The following is a 13,193-nucleotide window of genomic DNA, read 5'->3' on the forward strand; positions in this document are numbered from 1 at the left end:
ACCGCACATTGTTATAAACAATATAGGGAAGATATAGCCCCTGTCCTCACAGAACTTTTCAACACCTTTAAAGAAAGGGGCACCATCACGCAAACAATGAATGAGGTAAAAATAGTGGCGTTTCCAAAGCAAGGGAAAGATCCGACACTTCCCAGTTCGTACAGCCCGATAGCGCTAATAAACTTGGATGCAAAACTGTATACTAAAATACTTGCAACCCGCCTTTCAAAGGTACTCCCGAAACTAATAAATCGAGACCAATCGGGCTTTGTCCCCAACAGACAGACCCATGATAATAATATCAGGAGAACAATACACCTGATCGAGAAAGTAGGAATCGCACACGCACCAGCAGCCCTCCTGGCGCTAAACGGTGAAAAAGCGTTCGATCGCCTGGAATGGTCACTGTTATTCCGGATTCTGGAGAAAATGGGTATTGGGGATGACTTCGTAAATATGATACGGGAAAACTATAGCTCGCCCAGTGCGAGAATTGCGGTAAATGGAGTGCTCTCAGGAAAAGTCAGGATAGAGAGGGGGACTAAACAAGGGTGTCCCCTTTCGCCACTCCTATACACGATCTTCCTGGAACCTCGCCTGCAGCGAATAAGGGATAGGCCAGATATAACAGGAATCGACATGGGAGGGATCTCACATAAAGTGGCAGCATATGCGGATGACATGATGGTAACCCTGGGAGACCCAGAGAAATCTTTAGCGCCCCTTTTTCAGGAAGTGGAGACTTACAGAATCATCTCTGGACTAAAAGTAAACAGACAGAGATCGGAAGTGCTTATCCTGGAGGGACACAGGGAGTCCATTTGTTGCCAAGCAACGGCCCTCCAACTGAAGGTGGCATCAAGCGGGGTCAAACACCCTGACCACACGCATATGGAATCTTTATGAAGAAAACTATCCCCAAATACGGGAAAAAAACAGAAAGGACATTGATAAATGGAACCCCCTTTCAACATCATGGTGGGGCCGTATTGCGGCAATGAAGATGACGATCCTGCCCAGGATTCTGTATTTGTTCCAGGCACTGCCGATTAAAGTCCCGGCAACCTTCTTCAAAAAAACTAACCAAAACAATAACTGCGTACATTTGGCGGAACAAGACCCCCCAGGATATCCAGCGCTGTTCTCAAGGCCCATAGAATTAATGGAGGATGCTCCCTCCCCGATTTCCTCAAATACTATGAGGCGGCTCAACTGTGGGTTTTGAAAGAGTGGATTCCTGACTCCTCCCAGAAGCTGTGGATAGCACAAGACAAAGCGGTAGCCACAACGCGACTGTGCCATATGCTATGGTTGAAAAGAACACCGGCACCCCAACGTTCGAGTGAGCGAAGTTCTGAAAGCAACGCTGGAGGTATGGGACAATGCTACACATAAACAGACGCTGACCATAGACCCAGCCCCCTTCATGCCCATGTTCAGAAATCCAGAGTTCCAACCCGGCATGGAGGTGGGTGCATTTAACAAATGGGAGGAGGCGGATTGCACAAAGATAGGGGATATGTATCGGACCCACCAGATTAGAACCTTTGCAGACTGCACGGCTCTACTCGGCCTCAACAGTAAGGACAGATATAAGTATGAGCAACTATATAACTGGCTTAGTTCCCCCGGATCAAACATGCAGCGACGAGAAATCTGACCCCGTTTGAAACATACATAATGAACAATGCAGGGCCCAAGACATTTGTGTCATATACGTATACATTTCTCAATGCACAATTTGAAGAGACTAAATGGCTATATATGAAAATGTGGGAAACCACGCTCGGGGGCGAAATCCCAAAACACAAATGGGAATACATCTGGGGGGCAATTCCCAAAATGACGAGGGCAGTCCAGACGAGGGAGATGTGGATGAAAATCCTAATACAGTGGCACTACACCCCTGAATGTCTAAGTAAGATGTACAATACCACTCCTAACAGATGCTGGCGAGAGTGTGGGGCAGAAGGTAGCTGGAGACACATCTGGTGGGACTGCCCGGCTAGCCAACAATTCTGGGTAGATGTCAAGTCACACTTGGGGGTGATAATTCCATGTGCGGGAGACCTAGGGGAGGAGGTGTGGATGTGCGGCCTTTGGGACCATAGAGACAGAACCTTGACGAAAACACAGCAACAAAACTGCATGGGTCTGCTAATGGCAGCATGGCTGGCCATCGGCCAAAAGTGGAAGCAGAAGACCCCTCTCCCCAACAGGGACGGAATGGTTGCAAAGGATATGGTCGCATATTGCCATGGAACGCATCATGTACAACATCCAGGTGACCGCCAGAGATTTAGGACGGGCTTGGCCATAGCCTTGGAATAGCTACAGGGGGACTATATGGAACAATGGTGCCCACACAAAATTAGGATATTGGACCTGTTTAATTGGATAGTACTGAACTTGGACATCTGATCAATCAATATACAGAGACCTTCCAGAGGACGGGGGGGTAAGGGATGGGGGAATGTTACGGACATGTGTTGGACTGAATGTTTTTGACACCAAAATGCAATAAAAATATGTTTTTAAAAAAAAGATTCTCTTGAAAACAAATCAGTCACCTCCAAGTAATTATTGAACACAAAAAGAATAGCCTCACTAAAACTCATAAACCTCCTCCCCCCCGCTACCACCACCAACTTCAAGGCGCTCCCCGAATTCGAATTCACGGAAGTCGCCATCCAAGAAGTCTTGAAAATCATCCTTAGTCTTAAACCCTTAAGGTGCCAAGGGGACCCCTTCCCACCTACAGTTATCAAAGACTGAGCTCCCTAACTAGACCCATTCATCACCAATCTTATCAATGCCTCATTGTTTTGTTTGTTTTTTTTTTTTTATTCGCATTTACATAGCGCACAGCAAACGAGGACATTGTGGCACTTGTTACAGTACAGAGCTTAGTTACAGGGTCGTGAATCATACATATGTTACATAGTGAGCAGGGATAGCAGTATATATACAGGTGTATAAAATAGTTATATTACATTTGTGTTTGTTATAATATACAAGACAGGGGTAGGGTAGGAGGTCGCGGTACTCGTAGAGGAGAGTGGTCTTGAGGTTGTTGCGGAAGACGGAGATGGAAGTTTCAGCTCTGAGGGTGGCAGGGAGTGAGTTCCATAGTTTTGGTGCAATGCAAGAGAAGCCTAGCCCTCCAGCTGTGACTCTCTTGATGCAAGGTATGTGTAGCTGGTTGGTGTACTGAGCTCTGGTGGGGCGAGTAGAAGTGGTTCTTGATATAGCTTCGGCTAAGTAGGTGGGAGCGGTGTTGTTAATGCATCTATGTGTGATGGTAAGGATTTTCAGGGTAATGCGGTCTTTGACCTGAAGCCACCGCGCTTCACATCTGGCATGAGATATATGGTCTCTTCTAGGGATGCTCAGTGCGGCTCTTAGGGCATCGTTTTGAGTGGTTTGCAGTCTATGAATGTGCTTGGCGGAGGTGCCAGCTAGGAGAGCGTTGCAATAGTCGAGTTTGGCGCCTATGGTTGCTCTAGCTATGGCTAGGCGATTGGGCACGGATAAGTAAGGTTTGATGGCGTTGATGAGTTTGATGCTGAGGGCTGATGCAGAGGTTATGGCGCTGGTTTGTCTGTTCATAGATAGATTTGCGTCAATGTGAACCCCTAGTGTCTTGACGGAAGATGATACTGGGATGGTTGTGTTGTCTATGTTGAAGTTGGCGTACTGGGGGTTAAGCTTCGTTAGTGTTTTTCTGGCCCAGGATGAGAATTTCAGTCTTCTCCCCGTTTAGGCAGAGGCCATTGAGTGCCATCCACGATTGGATTGTGGCATAGATGTTGTGGAGGGCCTTAGCGTCTTGGTGATAGAGTCCAGATAGGGGTATAAGTACTTGAATATCGTCTGCATAGTTGGTATATGCAACACCCATGGAATCAAGTAGGTCGGAGAGGGGTTTCGTGAAGAGGTTATAGAGGGTTGGGGCTGTACACAAACCTTTGGGGACACCGCAGTTTATAGTGATAGGGTCTGCATTTGCAGTGTCGGAGTAGACCTTCATGGCTCTACCTTCGAGGAAGGATGTGATCCAGGTTGCTGCTTGTTTAGAGAAGTGGGCTGCGTGAGTGAGGTGGGTGGTGAGTGTTTGGTGATCTACCAGGTCGAAAGCTGCTGATAGATCAAGAAGAAGGAGCAGGGCGGGTTTGCCTTTGTCCATGATGTGTGAAATTTGATTTTTACTGTCTAGTAAGGCTGTTTCTGTTCCGTGCCCGATGTAGAAGCCAGATTTTCTTTTGCCTAGTATGGTGTTTGCTTCTATGTATGACTGGATCTGGTTGTGGGCTGCTTTGTCCAGGATTTTCAAGAGGAACGGGACAGTCGTTTCGGTCTGTAGTTGTTTGGTTGCGCTGGGTCAAGTGTGGCCTTTTTTAGTAGAGGTCTCACCCATGCTTCCTTAAGACTGTTTGGGATAATACCTGTTTGAAATGATGCATTAATGAAAGCAGTAATAAGGGGTGCTAGGTTGTTGGCACATTCCTTGATGATTTTAGGAGGGCAGATGTCTGCTTTACAGAGAGATGGTTTGAGGTTTTTGATACGATGAAGGGCCTCTGGTATAGTGATGTCTCTGATTGCGAATCGGGCGTGGCTGAAAATAATACCCTTATCAGGTGTGGGGCTGTTAGTTTTTGGGTTCGGGGGGGGGGCTTTGCAGTGGTTTTGAATTTTATTTTGGAGGAGTTTTATTTTGTTAAGCATGGCGGACTGAATGCTCGCCCAACAAGCTTTATCTTTATTTATTTCGTCTGCGGTAGCTGGGGGTGTGACAAGTTCGTTGTAGATAGCGAATAATTCTTTTGCTTGGGAGTTGGCCTTTGAGATCCTGTCGTTGAAAGAGTTAGATTTTGCTATTAAGATGGCTTTTTTATATTGGAGGGCTATTTGTTTGAAGAGGGTCTTATATATCGGAGGGTTTGGAGTTCATCTGAGAAGCAAGAGTTGCAGTGAAATTATTTTTTTTCTTTTTTGCTTTCTAATGGGGCTATGGAGTTTATGGCATTGGTGAGAGTATCATTAAAGATTGCTGACAGTATATTTGGGTCTTGAGAGAAAGGAGGTGCTAGGCTGGGATTTTTGAGGTAGGGTCGCAGATTTTCTGCGCTGAGTTTTTTGGAACTTCTTGTTATGGCGGGTGGAGCGTGGGTAGTAATCTTAGGGGTGGGGTTGGTGGGGATGATGAATTCTATGCAAGTGTGGTCCGTCCATGGTAGAGCTGTGTTTGAGGTTGTGATCCATGACCCAGTCAAGGGTGCGGCCTTTGGAGTGGGTGGGGGTGGTGACTCTTTGGGAGAATCCTAGGTCTGCGATTTCTTTGGCTAAGAGTGTGGCAGGTTTGTCCTTGGGATCATTAAATCCTAGATTTAGGTCTCCTAGTAGGAGGATTTTGGAGGATTTTTTGATATTGTTGCTGAGCATATGGGAGTGGTGCTCTTGGAAGTCTGCTGGGAGACCGGGGGTTCTATATAGGATGTGGATATTGATTAGGTTGTTGGGGTAGAGCGTGAGCTTGGCTGATAGCACATGGGCTGGAAATGCTGGCATCCTGTGTTCTGCTAGTCTAAAGGATAATGTGTCTTTGTGGATGAGGGCGACTCCCCCTCCAGTCTTATCAAGTCTATCTTACCTAAGGATGGTGTATCCTGGGGGTAGGGCTAGTGCGATGGCTGGGCAGGAGGCATCATTGAGCCACGTTTCGGTGATGCATAGGAGATCCAGATTGTGTGTGGAGAGTAGGTCATTTATTTCTAAGGCATGTGCAGGTAAGGATCGTGTGTTCAATAGTGCACATTTGACAGGTGGGTATTGTGTACCTTTAGCCTTTCTGTTTGTGCTGGTATGGGGTGCAGTGTGTATGTTGTGGTGAGTGGTAGAGAAGGACTTGTTGCGAGGAGGTGTACGTTGGGGTGATGGGGAGAGAGGGGCGGTGAGGTTGCTTGTTTTAGTGGGGGGTGGTGGTGCGGTGTGGGTGCCTAGTCAGGTGTTTCTTGATGCAATGGGTGTGGGTGAGCAGGATAGGTATCTGGGAAGCGTTCGGTTTCTAGGATGATGTAGTCTGACAGTTAGGTTGGGTGGGTGAGACTGTGTGTTGTTATAGTCTGGTGATGTAGTGAGTGGATTAAGTGCCAGATGCTGGGTGTGGTGTGTTGGATGTAAGTTGGGAGGTGTGATGGCCATTATTGTAAGGACTACAAGAAGGAATGTTGGGATGGCTGGGTGGGGTGAGGCAGAGAGAGTGTGGGAGTGTGAGTCAGTGTTGTGAGTGGAGGGTGACCTGGTCAACATAGTATCGGAGGGTAGCTGTGTGGGGGTGGCCATCTGGTGTGCGACAGGAGATGGCAACGAGGTTGGGCAGTGGCAGGGAACAGGTGGGTAGCAGTTCAGTCAAAGAGATACAGTGCCTAGATTTGAATATCCAAGAATGGCATCAAATGACTAGGTGATGGCAGGACAAAGGCAAGTGGCAGTTCAGTCAAAAAATTACAGTGCCTCGATTCGAATATCCAAGAATGGCAGACAATAGGATAGGTGAGACGGCACGATGCGTGGTTGAGTGTAGCACAATGTGTTTAGAGTTATAAGAGGCAGCGAGCAGTTTCAAGTGGATAAGCATGAGAAGTTAGTTAGCTCTGAATGTGAGCTGCAGGGCACCCACGGGGGGCAGACTGTGGCTTCAGTAGTGGCAGGGGTATAGTAGCCTGCTGGGCTGTTTCAGTGCAGTGTGCTCTATGTGGGCGTAAGCATACATTTGTAATGACATAGGTTACAGTTTACAGTTATGGATCTAGATAGGAAGTGCAGATATGCAATGCAGACAGGAAGCTGGCATTGGAATAGGCCTGGGAGAGGGTAAGGTACAGTTACCATGTGTCCGCATACAACGTTAAATGGGGGGCACCGTTGCTCTTTTAAGAGAGTATACGCTCAGCTGGGGTGTAGTATAGCCTACCAATGGACTGGTGTTATGCTTCAAATAGCACAGGCGGCAGTTCCGCATAATGGAATATTTAGGCAAGTCTCATGGGGGCGAGGCAACAGGGGGGGAACAGACAAATCGAGTCATGAGTGGCATATCAATCTCACCTTGCATCGGGCAGTACAGGCAGCAGTTGTCCTTGGGTAGAGATGAGTATGCAGCAGGGTGCGTGAAGGGGAATTAGCTCATAGAGACCTGGCGCAGCCCGAAGCACGGCACGCTCGGTCAGCTCTATCAGCAGCCTTTTTCCTTGGCCTTCTTCCTAAGGTCGGCTCTCGCCTGCCGGCAAGGGTGGATTGGCTATGAAGGCCAGCCAATCCGGTCAGACCAGTGACTGCTGCTTCCCGTGAATTGAGGTTGTCTTGTCTCGGACGGCCATCTTGGAGAGGGGACAGCCACGTTGAAAACAAAGGCAGAGACGCGTTGGTGCGGTCAGAAGGGCCAGAAAACTTTGTTTCTGTCCGAAAATGGACCGAATTTAGTGAAAAATTTGAGAGAAAAGCGGTGGGATGCCGCGCGGTCGTCTGGGGGCAAGGGCAGCAGGATAAATGGCCAGGGGCTAGGTTTACACCTAGCAGTGTGATGGAGTTGCTCCTGCAAAAACTGCGTCCCAACTGACCTAAAAAAAAGCCTAGGTAGTACCATTATTTTTTTTTAAAACCACCCTTGACCCTAACACTCGCACAAACTACTGCCCCATAACAACAGTACCATTTCTTCTGAAAATTATTAATAGAGTAGCATACCTGCAAATCCAGAAATACCTGGAAGTCAAAAACATTTGGGGACTACGCCAATCTGGTTTCCGCCAAGGACACAAATGATGGAAACTGCACTACTGATTTCAAAAATCCAAATGGACAACCTGAGGGACAATGGGAAATTAGCTGTGCTTCTTCTGCTAGACCTCTCCGCTGCATTCGATCTGGTGGACCATAATATTTTGTGTAAACATTTAACATCATCAGCAAACTTCTCATCTAACACCTCACTCTGGATAAAATCCTTCCTTAGTGACAGAACTATTAAAGTCTTCTCCCCCAAAGCCGAAGCACCCTCTACCCCAGTCACCTGCGGAGTGTCTCAAGGCTCCTGTGTGGCCCCCACTCTGTACAATATTTTCACAAAGCCCCTCTTCGACCGACTGAGTGTCACCTACACTAACTATGCAAACGATACCCAGGCCCTCACCGCTATAACCGGAGACAATGATTCAGACACAGCCACCGTCAACTCTATATACCTCTCTATCCAAGCATGGATGGTGCAGCATGGGCCATGCCTAAATGACGATAAGACTGAGTTGCGGTCAACACAGAATCGCCGAACTTAACAACCGTTTCAAATCCTTCACCATAGATGGACACACCATTACAGTTACTAAAGAGGTAAAAACGCTGGGCTTCTACTTGGACTCCTCACTCATTCTCAATAAACAAGTTAACGCCACCACATCTGCCACCTCATACACATGCAAGCTCATTACTGCGTGTAGAAAATTCCTCTCACAGGACAGCTGTCTTACTCTAGCCAGAGCCCTAGTCCTTACGCGCCTTGACTACTGCAACGCTCTAGATGGTACCAATTTACAGAAAATCCGGAAACTACAGGTCCTCCAAAACCACGCCCTTGGAGCCGCCCTCAGCATCCCCAGATCGGCACACATAACTGCATTTAGACTCCAACAACACTGGCTCTCAGTACTTGAATGCATCATGTTTAAATCACTCGCATTAACCCACAAATGCCTTCACCAGATGCCCACCCCTACCTATCCAACATCATCATATTGACAAAACATTCTAGACCAACTAGAGCAGCTTATCAGCACTGCCTCGCCACTCCCAGGTTCAAGCTACAAAATGCAGGAGGCAGAAGCTTCCCCACTATTGCCAGTAAACTCTGGAACTCCCTTCCGCTCCTGCTTAGGGCTCAGGAATCATTCTGGATCTTTCGGAAACAACTCAAAATGCATCTCTTCACGCAAATCCCTAATAACTAAGTTCTCCCAACTGACAGCCCTTGCGGTATCTTAACATACTCACATTATCTATATGTATTTTCGTTGACTACTTAATGTTGGTTTTTTACCCACTCGTGTAACATATGGAACATCCATATCCTCCTCATGCTATCTATATGTACTGTGATTTGATACCTTATGTCTGTCTCTTACCTGTCTCTGTAACAAATGTAACATTCATATCCTGTAAGAAAGTGCCCTGATGCCTTCAGTCTTGGCGGGCTATATAAGCTTCAAAATAAATAAATGAGTCTGGGACCTGCACCCATATGAAAAGCAAGAGCCTAATGTAATGAAGAATAAGAGGGTCTGGAACCCTTGATGAGAGAAAAGCCCATGAGAGGACACTAGCTGGGCAGGTGAGTGAACTGAGCTATATTGCAAGTCGAGGACCTGCACCCACATGAGCCTTGAGAGGATACTAGCATGGCAGGAGAGTGAAGCAAGCTATATTGCAAGTCTGGTAACTTGGCAGGAGAGTGAACCAAGCTATATTGCAAGTCTGGTAACTTGGCAGGAGAGTGAACCAAGCTATCTTGAGTTTGGGACCTGCAACCACATGAGAGAATTGAGTGAGAAGGACCCTGGAACTGATAGAAGGAATCCGACACTTGATATCAAACTGTACCAAGTTGGTAGGATAGAGAACTGTGACTAAAAGAAACCTAATTTTTTGAATCACCAAGTGACATTTATCTAAGTAGATACAAGGGGCTCAAGAGCTCATGAATAAGAAAACTGGGATAAAAGGTCTACGGTTAAGCAACCCAACCCTAGCCTTGAAGCTTTACATTGGTGAACATTATTTATTTCTACACCTTCTGATTACACAAGAGACTGGGAACCTTTATGTTCATTGGAACTGCCAAGAACACTTTACCTTGAGGAAGAGTTCATCCTTGCACAGTTGGTTTGAGTTATAAGTGTTAGGGACAGAAGTAGGCTTTTATGACACAACAGTGACAGAATTTGTAGTTTTGGACATTCTGACAATTACACTAGTTTTCATTGAGGCAGGGAGAACGCTCTTAGCTTTCGGGATAGACAGGTATTTGTCCAACGCTTTCTTGATTATTAAAAGTCTATACCCACAAATATGCTACCATTGTGTCTGAGCCTTACTTCTGCACCCTTACATATGTTACAGACATTGAAACCTTTTAGAAGTATTGAGAAAATGATGACATCAAATATAACGCTATTCTTTTTTTTTTTTTAAGTGCTTGGCTTGCACATGACAAACCTTTCGCCAAAGCATATAATAAACATAAGATAACAGATAAAAAAGAAATAAACATTTCTGCTTCACCCTCTAAAGACGATGGGGGCCATCCTGAGTTGGCCGGTATCCTGGCGTTAAATCTGCCAGGATACCAGCAAACAAAACTACCGTTACCGGCGCCTGATAGCACAATATTACTGGGATATCCAGTTGCCGGCAACAACGGTCATTCCCAATTTCATAGGACTCCATGCAGAGGACTGCCAGTATTATGATTGTATTTTGCTAATGTGGGACTACTAGTTTGCAGTGATACGTTGGAAAACAAAGAGATTCAGTGTCCTTAGCCGTTTCGTACTGTAATAAGTAGGGAGGTGAGTTGTGCCTATCCTTATACCACCAAAGTACGTGGTTCTCCCACAGGGCTCACAAAATCTACTAGCCCACTCGCATAGGTGAGGAGATTTTATGAAGGGTGAGTACCGTTTGCATGCTACCGATCCTTACTGGTGAGAATAGGGATATTTAACATTTGCTGAAAACGAACTTGTTTGCATTAAATGGCAAATAGGTTTCACTGTGCCTGGCTGGCATTTGGTTGCCAGCATTGCACGAAATATGGAGCGTGCTTATGATGACATGCACCATTTTACAGAAAGTACTGATAAATATTTTGTCAACCATCACCGTGGGGCAAGTGCATTTCCCTTAGACAGTATATGTGCGCTAACGAACTCGCCCTGCGGGTAGTGGGATTTTTATGAATTTGCATGGCCTGCTCCCATTGTCCCGAGTATTGTACACAGCTGGTGGGCTGTGGTGTATGGAACTCTTAAGTGGAATAGACTGCATGGCAACAATTAACTGTCTATTTGCACTACCACATAGCCTGGCCACTAAAATGGATAACCTGCACTCAAGACAAAACTTGGAAGGTGGTGTCTACATCATGTAAGTGCACATTACACTGTGATGGAACTTGGCACTGAGCTATCCGAGCTTTCACCATGGGGCTATTGTGATGCTGGGATTCAGGCATTGGGCCTCATTACAAGTATGCCGGTCCAGAAATAGCGTTGCCGGTCGCTCCGTACAAGCACCTTTTTCCCGTCCGGCATAGTCTGAGTTGTGATGCTGCTAACAGTCACCGCAAGTGACCCACCGTATCCGGCAACACTGTGGCCCGAATCTGCAGAGAAACCTATATGCCGTGCCTGAGAGACTGGCATGCCGTCAGTAAGTGCACATTCCGAGCTCCACGCACCGGCAAACACCGTCATGGACATGCCGGTAGCACCATAAACACAGCGCCAGAAACACTGACATCGTGGACCAGGCGTTAAGTAGTGTGTAGAAACCTGCCACAGGTATCCAAAATCAGCCCAGATGGCCCCAATGAGCACTGCAACAGTGCAAAAGGATCATCCCCACACCCCTTCCAACACTACCATGCTAGCAGTACTGGAGCAGGAGGCCCTGCATCCAGGCCTACTACTTGAGGAGGCAGAGAGGGAGAGGATGCGGCGGGGCCACTTGAGAAGAAGTGCCATCATGGACCAGCAAAACCATAATGTACAGTAGGTTGCAGGCAGCCAACAATACCACGCATAAGGGCCACACCATTCAACCTGAGCCAAAGTCAGATCCACACCCTGTACCGGCTAGACCGGGACACCATAACTTCCATAGTGGACCTGGTCAGCCTGATACATATCCGTACAGCCATCCCGCCTCATGCTCAAGGTAGTGTCTGTGCTACACTTCCCAGCCACAGGCACATACCAACACACGGTGAACTGCATGGGCTATCGCAACCCTGCTTTTCGCTTGTCCTGTTTCGGGTCATCGATGCACTCCTGCATCATGTTGGAGATCACATCAGCCTACCCAGGACAGCTGACCAGGTCAATGCCACTGAAATTGCTTTCCATTCCCCTCGCGGGTATGCCCAACGTGATGGGTGCATTGGACTGCACACATGTGGAGCTGATGGCCAGAAATGCTGTTGAGTCAGTGTACCAGAACAGAAAACTCTACCACACTGAATGTGCAAATGGTGTGTGATGCCTGCCACCTCATCACCCACTGCTGTGCCAGATTTCCCAGTTCAACCAACAACTCCGTGGTCCTGCGCAACTCCACGCTGCCAGTGTACATGGCACGTCACAGTGGACAACGTACCTGGCTGCTGGGTGAGTGTAACTACAAGACCCTGTGCACTGTTGAATTGGGGAGGGGGTGCAGAAAACACCATAGCATACCTGGCTGCTGGGTGAGTATAACTACAGGGCCACATGCACTGTTGAATTGGCGGGGGCAGAAAACACCATAGTGTACATGGCTGCTGGGTGACTGTAACTACAAGGCCATGAACACTGGTGAATTGGGCACATGTATGACACCTATCTGCAGTGGCTGTACGCAATTAATACATTTATTTATTGTACACTTATTATGGTAGACCATGAATATGAGCAAGGATCAATAATTGCTCTAATAGTACAACAAGTAATGATAATGAAGGGGAGACAAACCTACTATGGCTTGTGAGTGTACTGAACGTGCAAGTGTAGAGGGGGAATGCAATGTGCAACACAGCAATGGTATGCCCGAGTGCAAGGCCGTGACAGGCGTGTTGCAATTGAACAAATTAATCATGTGCATGCATAACATCAAATCCGTACAGCATTATCAAAACCACTGTATGTACCAGAATGCAGCACGCCAAAGTGACAAAATCGAGCACAGTCGCCAAAAACCACCCCACCTGATGCACAGACTGATAATACTTATGCATCCGAACACTCCACCCACTTACCACCATTGTCCTGCACACCAAATAGCCAGGTCCCCTGCCTGTTTAAAGTGCACATACACATATGCATGTGATTGGAAGTTGAAATGATTCGCCACACATATCTATGATTTAGTCTCTTGGACTTAAT

General features: G+C 47.0%; 1 protein-coding gene across 5 annotated transcripts in view; it reads left to right on the forward strand.

The window, feature by feature from the left end:
* The window catches only part of LOC138513917 (zinc finger protein 3-like), a 168,868-nt gene that overhangs the window by 40,078 nt on the left and 115,597 nt on the right, over positions 1-13,193 (forward strand). The window lies entirely within an intron of this gene.

This window comes from Ambystoma mexicanum, chromosome 12 (genome assembly GCF_040938575.1).
Source record: "Ambystoma mexicanum isolate Mex_15411 chromosome 12, UKY_AmexF1_1, whole genome shotgun sequence".
Classification (NCBI taxonomy): Eukaryota; Metazoa; Chordata; class Amphibia; order Caudata; family Ambystomatidae; genus Ambystoma; species Ambystoma mexicanum.